General features: G+C 44.5%; 1 protein-coding gene across 1 annotated transcript in view; it reads right to left on the reverse strand.

The window, feature by feature from the left end:
- Positions 1–18,867, reverse strand: part of KCNJ16 (potassium inwardly rectifying channel subfamily J member 16) — a 61,777-nt gene extending 42,910 nt beyond the window's left edge. Inside the window, exon 1 of the mRNA XM_068978669.1 lies at positions 18,854–18,867. The gene's annotated coding sequence lies outside the window, so the exon portion shown is untranslated. The remainder of the gene's footprint in view (positions 1–18,853) is intronic.
- Between the last annotated feature and the right edge of the window lie 528 nt (positions 18,868–19,395).

Below are 19,395 nucleotides of genomic sequence, written 5' to 3' on the forward strand. Positions count from 1 at the left end.
AGTGTAACAAAGATGACCTGTTTTCTACTAGCTGGAGGTTTGTGAGAAAGCACATAGTGTTTTGCGGTAAACTTTCCCCCTTATCTTAGAGCTTTCAAGCCTGCAGCATTTTCTTTCAAGGGGAAAACAAAAAACCCAGAACAATTACCCCCATTCAATTATAAAATCACCATCATCAGCCTTTTTGCCACTGACCCTTTGGACAGAAGCAGAATCAGCAGGATCTGCCTGGATCCAGTCACCCTGTTTTACCAGCACAAATACTTTGGCAGATAAGTGTGTGATTAAATTCAAGGTGGAGCCTAAAAAAATAAATGCTTGAGCACATGACGGAACAGCTTTCCTGCTGTGCAAAGAGGCAGCTGAAACTGGACCGAAGTGGACCCTTCCAGTCCCGGTCAGAGCTCTCAGCTTAAAGCTTCCCCAGGACATCAGCACTAGATGTTGGATGATGGAGACAGTTACTGCCAAGGTTAGAGAGTGCTAAGAACATCACATTCTGCCTTTTTCTGGAGTGTGATAGAACTAGAGATTCTAAACAGAGTTAGAGCCGTGTGTTCTCTGTAAATATTGAAGTAACTAGCTTTTAATGTTTTATCTACATATAGATTTGGTAAACAGAGATGTGGGTAACCTTCGGGAAAAATGTTACACTTGGTGGCAAGCCTAGTTTACAGCTCAATATTTTCCCTTCCTCCTAGTGAAGTTAGTTTATGTATTAGCGTCCCCTCCGGTTACAAACTACCGCAATCATGGAAACCCTGTAGGTTTACACCTTAGTAACATAAAGCATGTGTTTGTTTTGTTTTCTCACGGTCTCCTCCCAGTCAAAAATCCCAGCTTTAGGAACTCTGGGAGCAAACAAACAAAAACCCATGGCTTTAGGTGGTTGTTTCTCTTCCAACTTAGAGCCCGTTTTTTTTTTTTTTAGGGAGTGAGGGGGAGGCAAGAATACTGGAGTAGGTTGCCATTCCCTTCTCCAGGAGATCTTCCTGACCCAAGGATTGAACCCATCTGAGCCACCAGGGAAAGCTTCCCTGGTGTCTCAGAGGGTAAATCATCTGCCTGCAAGGTGGGAGACCTGTGTTCAATCCCTGGGTCAGGAAGATCCCCTGGAGAAGGAAATGGCAACCCACTCCAGTACTCTTGCCTGGAGAATCCCATGGACGGAGGAGCCTGGTGCATGGGGTCAACAAAGAGTCAGACACGACTGAGAGATTTCACTCTCACTTTCTCTTCCAACTTCAGGAATCTGGGCATAGGGAGGGTTCAGTGAAAGCAGGCATGAGGTCTCATTGCTGGTGGCTAAAATTCATGTACAAATTATGCAAGGTTCATAGTTCCATCTAGACACAAATATTTAGGTGGCCAAATGACATGGCTTCAATACCCAGTTCCTGTTACAGAACCCTTCTGAGGTCTTTAACAAGTGCTCTCAACTATTGCGGGTCCATGAAGAGGTTAGAGGACTCAGAAGTTCTGCCTGTTCATACCTCTACACTCCATGCTGCTGCTGCTGCTGCTGCTAAGGCGCTTCAGTCGTGTCCAACTCTGTGCGACCCCAGAGATGGCAGCCCAGCAGGCTCCCCCATCCCTGGGATTCTCCAGGCAAGAACACTGGAGTGGGCTGCCATTGCCTTCTCCACTACACTCCGTACATACATACATACATACATATATATATATGTAGCTACAGAAGAGCAACTTTCAGACTTTTTGATAGACACAAGGCTATCATTTTTCATCACTGAGTTTTCAAATTGAATTTGTAGTTTATTTTCAACTGAAGACTTTGGGGACTTCCCTGGTAGTTCAGTGGCTAAGACTCCACACGCCCAGTGCAGGGGGCCTGGGTTTGATCCCTGGTCAGGGAGCTAGATCCCACAGGCAGCAACTAAGAGGTCAAATGCTGCAGCTAAAAATCCTGCCTGCTGCAACTAAGGCCTGGTGCAGCCAAATAAATAAATTTTTAAAAAATGGTGTAGCATAGTGATTCAGCAAACATGTATACATGTGTGTTTATGCATATATGTACATACATGATTCATAACAATTCATATATGATCCAGCAAATATTAATAGAGATGAATATGTAATACGTGTGCTTATTCACTCAGGTGTATCTGATTCTTTTCGACCCCGTGGACTGTAGCCCAACAGGCTCCTCTGTCCATGGGGATTCTCCAGGCAAGAATGCTGGAGTGGTTGCCATTTCCTTCTCCAGAAGAGTGTCCAGATCAAATCTGGGTCTCCTGTGTTGCAGGCAGATTCTTTACCATCTGAGCTACCAGGGATTCAGCAAATATATATATACACACACATATGTATTCAGCAAATACTTGTTAAAAAAACTGAAGACTTTTACTGAACCATATTAAAATCTATACATTTTAAGTAATTCAAGAACATGGAACTAAAATTGGCCATTGGGCAAAGGTATGATGACAGAACTGCCAGAATCCCATGAACAATAAAATGCTGGTGACACAGAGAGCGTGCCTCTCTGAGCTTTTACTAAAGTCCCAAGTAAGAAAAAAACAAAAACAAAAATAAAAAAAAACACTTGACTTCCTTTGATTTCTTTTCACGGCAGCCACTAATGACTTCGAATACAGTCACAAAGGACCATCCAGTTTATTCATAAGTTAGAAGTGGTCCCGTCTTCCAGGTTTAGAAATGATGCTGTGTCCAGCAGAGGCTGCCACTTTGCTTCTGTTCTCACAGAGGACCAGATTCACTCGATGAGTCATGCATAGAATTAACCTTTTTAATGAAGTCCAGTCCCCTGGGAATGTCTGCATTTCCAAAGCGCCAGTTCGCTCTGTGCTTGCTGTTTCCTGTCCGTTGCCCCCAGACTCATAAAGCCTTCACTGGTGGCTGAGACGGTACAGAATCTGCCTGCAATGCGGGAGACCTGGGTTCCATCCCTGGGCCAGGAAGATCCCCTGGAGAAGAGAATGGCAACCCACTCCAGTGTTCTTGCCTGGAGAATCCCACGGACAAAGGAGCCTGGCGGCCTACAGTCCATGAGATCCCAAAGAGTCGGACACGACTGAGTGACTAACACACTCACAGACACAGAGACTCTTAAGAGCTGTGTATCACAGCCATCACTGACCAATTTAAAGAGAAACACAAGTCTGATGGTGGTGAAGTGCCTCGGCCCACATATTCTGCTGATTTCCAAACCTGACTGTGGGTGGGATCACCTGGAGTCTTTTTTAGATGCACTGGGCTCCCTCCCCAAAGCCGATGGGGACCGTCTGCTGCAGCGCTCGCTGCTGGACGCACGTCTTCCCCAGCAACAGAATACAAGAACCTGCACAGAACTAAAATCAACAGTGAGCGTGGGCAGTGAGGGCAAAGTCTGGACTGCAGGGATACAAAGAGACCAGACCCCCAGCTGGCCCCTCTGGAGATCCAGATGCAAAACCGTGAGTGTCTCCTGCGCACAGCACCACTCCAGGGGCTGGGCCAAACACCTCAACCACCCTGACTTGATCCCTGGACACACTCCTACCCATCACCTCAAATAAGGAACCGGCCCACCTTGGGGAGCGAGTGGGCAAGGGTGCCTGGTGCTGGTTCTCACTCCCTCCCGCTGCAGCCCCACCTGAGCTTCCTGTCCAGCCTCAACTTCTATTGATTCAGGAGGCCAAGAACCCTGGCTGCCGACAGACTCGGAGGAGCTGAGATGGAGCCTGAGAGTTTGCGTCTTTCACAAGGTCTGTTTTACCGATGCGTTCGAAGTGTGATGCCAGAGAAGACTCTTGAGAGTCCCTTGGACAGCAAGGAGATCCAACCAGTCCATCCTAAAAGAGATCAGTCCTGGGTGTTCATTGGAAGGACTGAGGCTGAAGCCGAAGCTCCAGGAATATGGCCATGTGATGTAAAGAGCTGACTCATTGGAAAAGACCCTGATGCTGGAAAAGATTGAAGGCGGGTGGAGAAGGGGATGGCAGAGAATGAGATGGTCAGATGGCATCACTGACTCAATGGACATGAGTCTGAGCAAACTCCGGGAGATGTGGAGGACGGGGAAGCCTGGTGCGCTGCAGTCTCCCGGTTCACAAAGCGTCAGCTACTGAAAAACAACAACAAACAAGACGTTCTCACCTGATCCGAGCTCTGTTAGAGCCAGTCCACACTTGGAGAACCTCAAGCATAAGTCACAAAAGGCATCGGGGCAGAATCTGGATTAAAATCGAGGTCTGTCTGATTCTATGGTACAAACTGACTGCCCACTGAGAAGGTAGCTGTCATCCTCTGAAGACTTCTCTCCCGCAGAGATGGAGGAGGAGGAGACACATGGTGCTCAAAAGGGACGTGGATATGGAGGTGACACCCTGGGATGTGGGTTGCCTTGTCTGCCTTGTATCACGTGACCGACCTGATCCTTACTGTTTCCACCACTATTCTTAAGAATTCTACAGCTAATGTTACTCAGCCATAAAAAGGAAGGCATGTGAGACAGTTCTAATGACATGGATGAATCCAGAATGTATTATACAGAGCGAAGTAAGTCAAAAAGAGGAAAACAAATTTCTTATATCAAAGCATACACATGAAATCTAGGCAGATGGCACCGACGAATCTATCTGCAGGGCAGAAGTAGAGCTGCAGACAGAGAAGACACTTGCGGACAAGGTGGGGGAAGGAGAGGGTGGGCGAGCTGAGAGCAGCCCGGAAGCGCTTACAGGAACATATGTAAGAGAGACAGCCGGAGGGGGGCGCTGTGTAGCAGAGAGAGCTCAACAGGTGGTCTCTGACCACCTAGAGGTGCGGGAGGTGGGAGGGAGGTTCAGGAGGGAGGGGACACGTGTATCCCTCTGGCTGACTCGAGCTGATGCATGGCAGAAGCCAACCCAATATTGTAAAGCGTTTATCCTCCAATTAAAACTAATTTTTTTTTAATGTCAAAAAATAAAAAAATAAAAGAATTCTGCTCCTTTATTCTCATTGATCTCACAGAGTTGTTTTGAAGATAAAACGTGATCATTGTTGTAAGAGGTTTTTCTAAACTTTGGCGTGCTACCACAGATCTCTTTGTTATTTTCGTTAGGGATCGAATCAGGAAAAGAGTAAAAACAAACAAAACAAGAAAAACAAAAAGAGGCAAGTGAAGGATCTGGTCTTTAGTTTAAAAGCTGAGACTACGTAAAAGGAAATGCCACGCACGACAAAGAGGCTTATTGGAACTTTTAGGAGCTCAGGGTCTTTAAGACGAGTGCACTAAAAGGTCCTAAGGGTTGGGCAGCTGCCAAACGTGTCCAATAGTGGTTCTCTTTTCAGCTTAAAACGTGAACATCCTATTTCTTCAACAGACGTTCTTGTGATGAGTGCCAGAAAATGATTAATTATTGGAGGTGCTAGCGGGAAAGAACCTGCCTGCCAACGCCAGAGATGTGAGCGACCCGGGTCGGGGAGCCCCCCTGGAGGAGGGCCTGGCAGCCCACCCCACTGTTCTTGCCTGGAGAGCCCCATAGACAGAGGAGCCTGGCGGGATGCCATTCATGGGGTCGCAAAGAGTTGGACATGACTGAAGCGACTTAGCACAGGACAAGCTGTTTTCCAGTAGCACAGCACATTTTCATGTAATTCATTTTGAAGAGTAAAAATGTAATACTACCAGCTTTCTTTAAAATATACATATATATATATATATTCATTCAGGGACTACTGAAAATATTTTACTATTAAAAACACAATTCTATTACACTGATCTTTGTCTCTATCAGCTGCTCTTTTTCAAAATATAAATTTGACTTCATCTGTAATGACTGGAAGAACCAGTGAAATGTAGGATTTGCTCTGCAGTAAGTGGTCAACACAGGTGACTTCATATAACTGTTATTCTTAATTATTGCATTGGCTAAAAATTCCATTTGGGTATTTCTGTAACATACTGTGGAAAAATCCCAAACAAACATTTTGGCCAATGCAATAATTGTAATGCAAGAGTGAAAACTAAAGGCAGCTTCTACTTTTTCCATGAAAACTCCCATTGGAAATATTTGCATACCATGAGCAGTAACTTCTAACTATTGAAGTTAATATTCACTGGCAAAAAAAAAGAAAGGGGTCTATCTTATACTGAATAATTAGAGACTTCAAACTGTAAACTAAGAAATCTGTCAAGGCCCACTGGGCTCTACTTTTATTTATGTTTTTTTTTCCCTCAGACAAATGACCTGTTTGGTATTAGTTCAATATTTGGTATTAAAGCTGCAGACTTCCATTTGTCATTAGGAACATAAAGAACGACTGTATTTTTCCCCATCAATGAAATATTACTTTCCTTAGATTGGATATTATACTTGCTCAGTGGAGTGAAATCCTTGTTGATTTATGGTGCTAAAATTCTTTTTGTGTTTATTAACTTTTGATGAAAATGACAAATCCGTGGGCCGGTGCGGCTGGGGTTCCGCCCGTTAAATAGAGTACAGATACCTTCTTTTCTGTTTCTGATTTGCCGTTTTTCTATCCTTTGAATGTCTTTGATAGAGAAAGTACAATTTAATGCTTGGCAGGCAAAACAGAATTCTTCAAAGCAGCCAATAAACAGAGACCAGAGAAGAGGGTCCGGAGGGCAGCGTTTGACTCCGTCGTTTCCGTGCCCGCACATTTCTCAGGGTTTCTCTTTGAGTTGTGTGCAAAGGTTTCTCGAATGTTAGGTGAACAATCCTAATTACGTGTTAATATTATTTAGCTTTCCTAGTAAGCACACAGATACAAATTTATGGAGAACGGACTGATGCTGAAGCTAAAACTCCAGTACTTTGGCCACCTCATGCGAAGAGTTGACTCATTGGAAAAGACTCTGATGCTGGGAGGGATTGGGGGCAGGAGGAGAAGGGGACGACAGAGGATGAGATGGCTGGATGGCATCACTGACTCGATGGACATGAGTTTGAGTGAACTCCAGGAGTTGGTGATGGACAGGCAGGCCTGGCGTGCTGCGGTTCATGGGGTCGCAAAGAGTTGGACACGACTGAGCGACTGAACAGAACTGAACTGAGGTTCTTCAGAGCACATGGATTAGTGGTTAAAAACACATCCTATAGAGAAAGAAAAGCTGCCTGGTCCGAAGTCAGCTATTCCATTTACTACTAATAGCTGTGTGACCTTGGGGACATTTCATGGCCTCTCTGGGCCCCTGTTTTCTTCTCTGTAAAAACGAGCTTTCTCATGGGGGTAGAAGAATGAACGCTTGTAAAGCCCTCAGAACAATGCACACACGTAGTTAACACCCTGTCTTTTTATTGTTAAATAAAAATCAGTGAGTAAAGTGAATTAACTCTTTTAGCTTAACTGTGGAAGCTATCACAGTGCTGTAAAGGAACTATGCTCCAAGAACATTTTTCAGAGTCATGTATATACCAATATTGGTACATATAAGACAGATAATCAACAAGGATTTACTGTATAGCAAGGGAGGTCTTCTCAGCATTCTGTAATAACCTATACAGGAAAAGAATCCAAAGATAAATAGATATATGTGTAAGTGAACCAAATTCTGTACACCTACAGCAAACACAACATTGTCATCACGTTAATAAAAAATTAAACTAAAAACAAAGAAGAGAAGAAAGCAGGGAGTAAATTGAAAGTACTGTTTCCACTGTGAAATGACACATGCTCCTCTGCTCTTGGCAGGCGAAACATTGCAGAAGTTTCCCCTCTTTGGGAAACTCAGCAGAAACATCCGCTTTCCTCGACTTTTGTAATAGAAAGCCTGGGCTGTGGACACAAACCCTTCCGAGAACGGATGAAGCCACCTGTTCTCATGATACAGAGAAAACATGAAGTCTTTGTAAAACACCAAATCCACCCTACTAGGCAGCATCAAAGAAGAGACACAGGCCTAAGGTTAAGCTGAAAGAGTATATCAAACATAATCTAATCAAACAGTAGAGAGAACCCATTTAGGATCGTGATGATAAACGTGGTTTTTATGATACAGTTTGGGCATAGCATTTTTATAGGCATAACTATTTCCTATTCAGTGCTTTTTTTTCCCTTTATCATCCATGGTCAAGCAATTTTGCCACCAGCCGAGGCATCTCTTTTATTTATTTAGTCAGTCGTTTTCTTTAGGCGGCACTGGGTCTTCGTTGCTGCGTGCGGGCTTTTTCTGGCTTCGGGAAGCCGGGCTACCCTTCGTTGCAGGCGCTGGCTCCTTGCTGGGGGGTTCCTCCTGTGGGCCAGCACCAGCCGCCAGGGGTCGGGGGCTTCAGCAGTCGTGGAGCACCGGCTTAGCTGCCCTTCGGCATATGGGACTGTCCCGGACCAGGGGTTGAACCCATGTCCCCTGTGTTGACAGGCAGATCCTTAACCCCTGGGCCACCAGGGAAGTTCCAGGAATTTCTTAATAGCTCTGGGTTTTCCCCCCTCAGGTAAAAGAGGAGCAAGTCATACTTGAGCAAGACAAACCTCATTCCTGTGGGAAAATGGTCGGCGTCTGAAACGGGCAGGCATCATGAGAAGGAAGAGGGCTGGGTCCATGTGGGGATGGGGCTGCTGACCAGTTAGCACCACCGTTCACCCAGGTGAAATAAGATGGAGATGAGAGGATCCCAGGGAATACCATTTGTAATATCGTTTGTTTTCCAGTTTTCCCTTCTAAAACATAGAGGTGATCTACCATCAAACGGCCAAAGCAAGGCTCCGCGAAGCTGCTGGCCACGCGGCAGGCCCAGAGCCTGTCTGTGCGTGCTGGGCTCACTTTGAGCTCGGGCTCTATCACACGAGTGCTTCTGCTGAGACAGGCATCGGAGGGACCGAGGCCTCTCCGTCACCACGCAGTCAGCTATTTGGAGATAAGAACTATGCTTCAGTCACGTCTTGGTTTGTTTTTCTCTTGTTGATTTACTTTAAATTGGAGTGGGCTTCCCTTCGATTCCTGGGTCAGGAAGATCCCCTGGAGAAGAGAATGGCAACCCGCTCCAGCATTCTTTCCCAGAGAATCCCCTGGACAGGGGAGCCTGGAGGGCTACAGTCCGTGGGGTCGCAAAAGAGTCTGACATGACTTAGCAACTAAGCCAATCATAATTACTTTTCAGTGTTGTATCAGTTTCTGCCATAGGACAACTTGAATCAGCCGCAAGTACACGTGTGTCCCTGCCCTCCTGGGCCTCCCACACCCATCCCACCACTCCGTCACAGGGCTGGTCTGTATTCTAAACGGCAGCTGTCAGGGGTGGTGGGTTTGGATTGTATCAGTTTAGCGAACCTGGGGCCACACATTCCAGAGCTGAATTTCCTGCATCGTTTCAGGTTATCGTGGGCCACAGGAAACATTCTGCTTGAAGTCTGTAAGGCAAAAGGAAGCCAGGCAGGCATTCCCTTTTTCTTTACACTGAAACACAAGTATTTGAATTACGTCCACTGTGACACTTCCCTCAATTTCCCAGTAAAGTTGATTTTGCTGCCCTTGTGCTCCTTGGAGAGGCTTTGTTTTTGTCTTTCCCAATATGGCAAAGAGCTGATGGGCTTATTCTGGTATACCCTAGTGCCCAGTGGAATGAGTACCGCACACCCACTTGGAAGAACAGAGATACTGTTTGTTCAACCTGCGAAGCCAAAGAGTAAAAGATGCTCTGTCTCCTGAGTGGCGGCAGTGACCAGACCCAGGCAGAGTTATCACGGTTCTACTCTGTGCGTAATTAACACAGTCACTTTTCCCCACATAAAACTCCAGGCACGACTGCAGAGGCAGGGTCCACTCTGTATGCCCACAAAGAACGGGAACGGGGTGACACAGATGTTTAGGAAAAGCCCACACGGAATATCCCGCTGCAGCACCAGAAGGCGTAGACCAAAGTGTTCTGAGCCCTGCTGTGAGCAGAAATCACAGCATGTTTTGCTTCTGTTGGGTTTGGTTTGGGGCGGCTTGTTTATGGTTTCCCTTCAGATTCAGATTTGTTTCTCTGACTGTTTCTTTAGCTTTTAAACTTCTGGTGTAAACGCTGTAATCTTATCTCCAACTCAATATTGTTATCTGATACAGTTAAATAAAAATTTTAGTCATAAGGAAGTGCAACGCCTTCCCTTCCCACAAAGCCTAAATTTAAATATGTGCAACTCATAAGTCTTAGGTCATCTGCTCAAATTAGCCACGCTACTTTCTCCCTGAGTGTTCTCCAACCACCCACAAGCTGACTCAGTCCTGACCTGAACAAAAGGACCAGGCTTCTCGGTGTGGCAATCCTGGTGTGTCACACACAGCCTCTAAGACTCCGGCATCTTCTCAAATTTTAATTGCATGTCCAGGGAAATATTTTCTTGTGCCATCTATAAATAGAACTCAGTGGTACATGATGAGAGCGTTAAAGGTCAGTTAATAACCTCATACTTCATCAGGATAGCTGAGTGTGTCTTTCAGGTAAATGCAAGTTGACCAGTCTCATTGGTATTCCCAGCTGGTGCCAGTGGTAAACAGCCAAAGCAGGAGGCACAAGAGATGCGGGTTTGATCCCTGGAGGAGGGCATGGCAACCCGCTCCAGTATTCTTGCCTGGAGAATCCAGTGGAAGAGGAGCCTGGTGGGCTACCGCCCATGGGGTTTCAGAGCTGGGCATGACTGAAGTGACTGAGCATGCATGCGTCAGTCTTAAGTCCTTCCTCAGCAGACTCAAGGCAGCGGCTTCCACACAGAACTTCGAATCAGAGATCTATTGGACGTTTTGTAGGCAGGGGGCGGGGGGTGATCTGGCCATTAAGCACGTGCCTTGAGGTTGAAAGTGTTAGTCTCTCAGTCGTGTCCGACTCTGCAACCCCATGGATTGTAGCCCGCCAGTCTCCTCTGTCCATGGAATTCTCCAGGCAAGAAAACTCCCTGGAGTGGGTAGCCATTCGCTTCTCCAGGGGATCTCCCCAACCCAGGGATCAAACTCAGGTCTCTTGCATTGCAGACAGATTCTTTACCACTGAGCCACCAGGGAAGCTGGTTACTTTGGATTATTTTCCTGAAGTAGAGACAGAATGTCCTGAAAACTACTGTTTAGGACAATCTCACGTGAAATAAGTACACAGTTGTGAGAAGACTGCCAACTTTGTGGGTGAGGAGCTGTTTTTGTTGGGGGTGAAGGTGGGCAGAGCCCTTTAACCAACTGAGTACCAACCTATCCCATGTATTTAACCTCACAAAAATTCCCCTTTTATAGTGCTTCTCAAAATTGTTCATTAAAAAAACAAAAGCAAAAGAGAAATGAGTATACGACCCTTATCCCGACGCCTAAAATCCTAGGACATCTGAAAATATAACCCAGAGGACTGGGCCCAAACTCACAGTATTCCAGTCTTAAGGTTTTTCTTTAAAATACATGCTGCATTACAAAGATAATTTTTTAACCAGGCTTATCAGTTAAATGATTTCCTTCATCTATTCTCTATGAAAAAGCTGAGTTAAATGAATGCTTCAAAGATACATCCTGCTTATCTTGTGGCCCCTCATTGCTCCCAAGATGCTGCTGCTCCTGTGGACAGAGTCCTTTGGGGGCAGGACTCATACATACGAAAAATAAACTACACATCGTTGTTTAGTTGCTAAGCTATGTCCGATTCTTTGCGACCCCATGGATGTAGTCTGCCAGGTTCCTCTGCCCGTGAGATTTTTCCAGGCAAGAATACTGGAGTGGGTTGCCACTTCCTTCTTCAGGGATCTTCTCGACCCAAGGATTGAACCAAGTGTCCCGCCTTGGCAGGCGGATTCTTTTCTCCTGAGCCACCGGGGAAGCCCACAAACTACCTGTACTTAGCTATAAAAAAGAATGAAATAATACCATTTGCAGCACAGAAATGGACCTGGAGATTATGATACTAAGTGAAGTAAACCAGAGAGAAAGAGACAAATATCGCATGTTGTCACTTATATGTGCACTCCAATTTTTAAGATGATGCAAATGAACTTATTTATGAAACAGAAACAGACTTACAGGTATAGGAGTGGAAGCATGGCGGGGGGGGGGGAGGCAGTAAATCAGAAGCCACCCACACACTGCTCTCTACACGGCTATGTATAGATAGCCAACAAGGACCTACTGTACAGCTCAAGAAACTCTACTCAGCGGCCTGTGATGACCTATATGGGAAAAGAATCTGAAGAAGAAGGAATACATGTATTTGTGTAACTAAATCACTCTGCTGTCCACCTGAAACCAACACAACATTGTGAATCAACTCTACTCCAATAATTTTTTATAAAAAGAAAATTAGACTGCACAAAAATCTAGGCGATAATATACAATAGCTGAAATACACGGTAGGGAAAATGAAGTTAATGGAAAAAGAGACAATGCCATTAGGAGGCTGGGGTGTCTCTTAAATAAAGTACATTTGTTCTTTGTCTCAATTAAAAGAAAAAGAAATGTTTGTCTTCATCTAGATTGCCTTATTAAAAAATGGTAGCCCTGAAAGTGCTGTGTCGAATACTGGATGCTTCTATACACAAATGATGGCATTGTTAGGCATATCCATTTTGTGGAATTTTAAAAGCATAACAAGTAAAATGTAGTTAATTTCCTTTTAGAGAAACTAAAGCTGCAAACTTAGAATGTCTGATAGCTACATGGGAAAATGCAAGCCGGGTGAAGGCTCCCTGTGCTCCTGGGAGGGATGATTTCCTGTGCCAGTCTGGCCAGGCCACGGCACCCAGTTTGACCAAACACCCTCTGGATGTTGTTGTGAATGTGGTTGCTAGATGTGGTCCACCTTTCCAGTCTGTAGACTTTGAGCAACCAGATGGCCTTCCACAGTGAGGCTGGGCTTTGTCTCATCAGGTGAAGACGTTAAGAGTAAACCGTGAGGTTTCCAAAGAAGCAACAGAAGAAATTCTGCCTTGAGGCTGCCACATAGTCCACCAGACCAGCTGCCTGCTGGTCTGCCCTGAAAATTTGGGACTCGGGACTGAAATATTAACTCTTAATTTCCAGAGTGCCAGCCCACCTTACAGATTTCAGACTTGCCAGCCCTCACAATCATATGACCCCAAACTTGCATTAAATTTCTTCCTACATCTCCCTCTCTCTCTCTTTATATGTATATATGTGTGTGTGTGCATGTGTGTGTACGTGTGTGTGTGTATCATATCGGTTCTATTGTTTTGGGATAACCCTTATACAGTTACCAAACTATAGTGGAAAGAAAGCAATAATTCTGAAATAATTGTCAGGCTAAGCTCTGGAAAAAAAAGTCTTGTAAAAGAGTTCATAGAGAAAACAGTATTCCAGCACGCACAAGTTCTGAATTCCAAAAGCATACCCAGGACAGGAGCGACAGGCCATTGGTCTATCACCGTATTGCTTCCATGAAAAAAAGTTCACTTCGTCAGTGTGCTAATTGTATCTTACGTTATCGTGGTACTAGGTCATTGAATTACCCTTAATTATTTACAGATCTGCCTTTTTCTGCCAGACTGAAGATAGGGACCAGGTCTTTGTCATCTTGGTAACAGACCCAATAAATGATTATTGATTGCATGGGAACATGGTTCTAATTTAAGATAGAATAGAATGAAAAATGAAAATTCATCATGATGAAATATGGTTTTGGTCATGTTTGCTGGAAGATAGTTTTTTTCTTTAAAAAAAAGAAAAACTGAATATTTCTTTTTGAGTTAAAAGAATAAATCTTATGGACAATAATCTAAAGCCCTGCAACCATTTGAAGTCTTTAAAATTATACTCACAGAGTTTAAATAAAATCAGAACTTGAGGTGATATTTCTCGACATTGTTAACAGAAAAATCACCTTCTTTATGTGGAACTTTTGGGTAAACCTATTCTGGGGGCTGGCTCTTTCTTGCTCAGATTATTGACTTTTTTTTCAGTTTTCCCTTGCATCTGTGGACAGTTTCAAGTCTCTTTTTGAAAGACAGTGAATATGGAGCCAGAGAAATCTTTAAAAGTCAAAGCCTCTTTAAATTACTATATGCATGGGGCATCTGAATCCTTGATCTTAGAGTAGAAAGCCCCTGGAAGGACAGGAGGAAAAGAATTGATCCCATCTCCTTTACTGAAAAACAGCTATAAGAAAAGTCAAGTCATCCACTCATCCACCCCGTATGTGTAAACAGCTCCAAACTCAAGGGTGCACACACCTAAAAATGATGAAAAAGACTTCTCCTCTGACGCTGGCTTCCTAGGAAAGCGGGATGCAGATGAGCATGCAGAGGGGTCCTCCAGTGCGATCATTACACGGTCCAGACAAGCCTTTCTTTCCCCCAAAGCGGAGCTCTTTGGCCTAGAAACTTGAACTGGAAACAAACGTATTGCTCAGTCGCTAAATCGTGTCTGACTCTTTGCGACCCCATGGACTGCAACACTCTAGACTTCCCTGTCCGTCACTATCTCCTGGAGTACACTCAAATTCATGTCCATTGAGTCAGTGATGCCACATCCAACCATCTCATCCTCTTTGTCCCCTTCTCCTCCTGCCTTCAATCTTTCCCAGCATCAGGGTCTTTTCCAGTGAGTTGGCTCTCTGCAACAGGTGGCCAAAGTATTAGGGCTTCAGAAGCTTCAGTGTCACTCCTTCCAGTGAATGTTCAGGGTTGGTTTGCTTGCTTCCTTGCTTGCTAAGTCACTTCAGTCGTGTCCGACTCTGTGCGACCCTATAGACGGCAGCCCACCAGGCTCCCCCGTCCCTGGGGTTCTCCAGGCAAGAACACTGGAGTGGGTTACCATTTCCTTCTCCAATGCATGAAAGTGAAAAGTGAAAGTGAAGTCGTTCAGTTGTCTGACTCTTCGCGACCCATGGACTACAGCCTACCAGGCTCCTCCATCCATGGGATTTTCCAGGCAAGAGGACTGGAGTGGGGTGCCATTGCCTTCTCCGAGGGTTGGTTTACTCCCCAAGAAATCTACAATTGCCTTGTAGTTTCCCATCTGTTGGCAACAGCTGGCATGAGTTTCTGTTGATGGGACGGGGCACTCCTTGCGAGTCTCAGTTGGCGAGCACGGTGGCAGTTTCCGTCCGTCAAGTTGCAGGAAGCAGGGCTTCAGCCACCCTCACTGCCACCCCTGTATTTTGTTTAGCACCATTGCCTACCTGCCATACACAGTATTCTGGCTCCCTGTCTAACTGTTGAAATCTATACCTACCCTGGTCTTTTATAAGATCTCAAACAAGAAAATCTCAGCCATATCTCGCTTGCAGAATCCTCTCCGTCTTGGAAAACAACCCTGGCACGTAGATGATTTGCCCCAGGACCCCTCTTCCGTTTGCAACTTTACTTCAGCCACGCTGGTCTTGTTGCTTCTCAAACAGGCCCAGCACGTCAGAGCTTGCACAGGCCTGCTCTGCTCCAAGGTATCCACCCGCTCGATTCCTCACCACCTCGAGTTCTTTGACCAAACATCACCTCCTCAGTGAAGCTCTCTCGGGCTGTCCTACTTAAACATGTAAACCTGTGGCAAGCAGCTTTGGCGCTGGCCGCCTGTGACCCCCGCCTCCTTCAGGCTTTTGTGAAATCCCTCCCCTTGAGGGCTGGCTGGAAGAAGTGACTCATTCAATAGAACGTGGCCAAGCTGAGGGGCTGTCACGTCCAAGACGAGGCTGGAGAAAGCCTCTGTCTTCTGTCTTGCTCACTCCCTCACTTGAGCTAATGGAAAGCAGCTGCCATGCTGGGCGCTGTCTTATGGAGAGACCAGGAACTGGAGGAGGACTCGAGCCAACAAGCCATAGAGACTGAGCCCCCCGCCGGCTGCCCCAGAGGGGCCAAGTTCTGCCAGGGACCGTGTGACTAGGCTTGGAGGAGAACCCTGCTTGGGCAAGGCTGGCGACGCCTGCAGTCCCACTGGACTGACTGCAGCAGGGGTGACGCTGGTCCCAAGGACCCAGATAAACTGGCTTCCTGACCAACACCAACACTGAGATAACAAATGCTTGTTGTTCTAAAATAACTAACACAATCTCTACTCTTCCACCCCCGCCCCTGATTTCTTTCTGTATTATGTTTTCTTCTTTAAGACATCACCATTAACGTTCAATGTATTTCACTTATTGACCATCTTCCCAGACAGCTACTAAAATATGAGACTTCTGAAGGCAGAAACTTTTGTCTTTTTCTTTGTATTAGTATATGTTTGAAGTCTAATCACTGCCTGGCTCGGAGTAGTCAATCAACAAATATTTGTTAAATACATGAAGTATTATATCACTCAATGGCAAACTGTTTTTCCTACATTCCTAAGGAAATGGCTTCATTGCAACAAGCAATCTCCCACTGAACCCTCATTCTTTCACATGTTTTCATATTTAGTAAATATTTGTTGAGAGGATCAATCAATGAATAAATTACAGAAAATTGGATTTATTTTGTAAGTGCAGTAACAATCCAGTCAGGGAAATGATCAGATGACCCATTTATTTCCATGTCACTGTCTTACAGAGGTGAAGAATTTGAGACTGTGGTGGCAAGAAAAAAATTAGAATTCTAGAGTTTTCATTTTTCTCACAAAATATATGTCATTGTCTTCTTTAGGACATTAACATATTTATTTCCCATTATCCAAAAGAATGATACTAGCAGGAAAGACAAACAGCAAGATGCCCTCCATTCTGGAAGAAATGCATTTATGAATGTGACATAAATGCCTGGAAAAGAACAGTGTCAGTCATCACCTTATGAAAAGAATTGGGTAGATTCTTGAGGGTTAAGGTTTCTGCTACGTAGAGGGATGGAGGCGCGATGACAGGTAGCCCACCAGTTTGTTGAAACTGATATCCGTGGAGAAAACATCACTCACTCATTCGTTGCAGAGCGGGTGCCGGTCGCCCATGCGCGTCCTCAGCCACTCTGCAGACAGTGGCCTCATGCAGGATATCTTTAGAGACAGTTCCTCTTTGCAGTTGCATCAGCCTAATAACTGTGGGTAACGTCACACTAGGAAAAGGTGGGAGGTCATCTGGTAATGGGAAGCATGTGTATCTTGGAATTCAGACAGGAGGGAGTTTGAATCTGAGACCTGAAGAAGTTACGTGGCTCTCCCCAGATTACACAGCTAGAGTGGAAAACCTAGATCTCCATCTATAAAATGAAGACAGTAGATCCTTCCAAACTTGAAGTGAAAAGCCAATGAATATAGGATTTAATCACCCAGAACATAGTAAGCATGTGAATGCCCATTTCCCCATGCTGCCATAGAAATATTTATAGTCCATGTGATGCCCGAAATAGTGACATTTTCCATCTACTGTTCCTAAAGTTAGATTTGAGGCCACTTTTCCTAGAAAAAGAAAGTAACATAAGGTGCTCTAGGATAAATTCATGGAGTATAAAAGCTAAACCGTCCGCTAAGTGATAGCTTTTACAAATTCAGAAAATAAACAATTCAACTAAATCCTTGGATTCTCCTGGTTATAAATATTTACTCTAAGTATTCGTTCTTTATATAACTATTGTTTTCCCCCAAACTATGCTTTTCGCTAATTTCTTTCAGCTAATTTATATCCAAATCTTGATGTGGACTCACCACTCACATGTATAATGGAAAAAAAAAAAAAAAAACCATACTTTTCAATGTCCTTGAAAACTCTTGTTCTTGTGCAATTAAAAATATACTTATTTGGGGAAGTGCATTGAAATAGCAACTTGAGGGCCCCTCCCACTTCAGTCTTTCTGTCCAGTTTCAGATGTTGCCATGGTCTTATTTTGCATGGGACTAATGTCTTGGATTTATCGCAGATGCTCACGTGTTCTAAAAAAACACAGAATTGCACCTGTTAGTTACCCTGGTTTCCCCACTGTCTCTGTCTCTCTTTCTGTCTCTCCCTTCTTTTTTTGAATTGAACTGAACTCTGGACCCTGTTCACTTTTGTACTTATTTTTGGCTTAATTTCCGGAACTCTACAGTGGTATTGAACAAAAGAGCTGTGGCATAAGGACTTCAAGTCACTTTGTTGGTTAAAATCTGACCGAGAGCGGTTGGTCTACATTTTCCAAAGTAAAGTGGCAAAAGGGCATCAATATGTTTTTCTTCTTTAAGGGCTGTCTCTTATAGCTGGAGTGGGTAGATGTTTGGAAGAAACACTCCAGTCCCATTTCCCTAAAGACCTCTCAATTCCTATAACCATATAAGAATATGATGCAAATGACCAAAATCCATTGGATTTATAAGACAGTTCTTGTTTTCCACTTATACACTTCCATCCAGCAACAAGGGAAACAATTTGATTTTACATGTTAAAAAATTCATGGTGTCCAGAGAGCAAGAATTGATAAGTCCATAGTTTTCTGAATAAATACTCAAAGACAAGAGGTCTCAGATTTTAATGGACAAGAGAAAAAGCTTTAGAGAAATTAAGGTGAACACACAGGAGAAATAGAAATTACAATGGAAACTCTCTATTTAGAAGCTATGTTAAAATCAGTCTAGAGAAATGGATGTTTTTATATCCTCTCATATACAATCCTCAGAAAATAATCAACCTGCTTTCTTGAAGTATTTTCAGGGGATGCTTAAATGTACATTTCATTGAAGCCATATATTCATAAATGTGTACATATATATGGATGCCATGATTTTCTTTTGATAGAACTTATGGAATACTCCATCTGCTATTAAATACAGGATCTGAAGAAGTCACTTTTAGATATCTACATATATAATGGAACATAAGGTCTCTTTCATAAGCTCTTTATAGACCAATTTGAGACTATGTTTTACCAAAGTTTCATAAGATGCCTACTTAAAGCCCTCACATAGGGAATTAAATTGTCTTAATTGCATCTCATTCCACACTGATATTGACATCGCTGGATACAGAGCTTTGCTGCTTTCTGATCAGAGGGCAGCGTGAGCAAACGCAGACCGAATGACTTTGAATAAGGACAAAAACAGAGCCAGGCTTACCTGTGTCCTTTCTCCCAACGCAGGATCTAGGAGCTAGGAACTCACAGCTGGGCAAGAGTGAAAATGTTCTTTAGTTAATAATACCGGCAAGAAAAGCTCCAGGCCCCAAGAACCTGGGTTAACCATTGACACTGGCTTGTTCCTACAGTTCCACCCTGGGAACATGCATAGGTAGCCCTTGGCATCTTAGGAAGCCGGTGCCAACCGGTCAGCTGAGATCACGGCTGGGGCCCCGCCCCTGCACCCCTGGAGGAGGTTCGGGGAGAAGGTCACCCAGGTGTCCCCTGACTCACTGTTCACTTGCTCTGGAACACAAAGGAGGAAGATTTCCTGGGCCAGAATTATGTTCAGCAATGCCTGTAAGTGACTCAAATATTTACAAACAGGGCTATCGGAGGCTCAGTTTTCAGACTCTGAGCAATGCAAAGAAGCTTCTTTTGTCAGAGTTCTTTGCATACATCTGAGCAGGTCAGAGTTGAGACGGGATGCCGATGAAAACGGAGACGGGACAACCTGCAATGGCTAAGCAGCCACTCGTCCCT

Source organism: Capricornis sumatraensis, chromosome 8 (genome assembly GCF_032405125.1).
Source record: "Capricornis sumatraensis isolate serow.1 chromosome 8, serow.2, whole genome shotgun sequence".
Taxonomy (NCBI): Eukaryota; Metazoa; Chordata; class Mammalia; order Artiodactyla; family Bovidae; genus Capricornis; species Capricornis sumatraensis.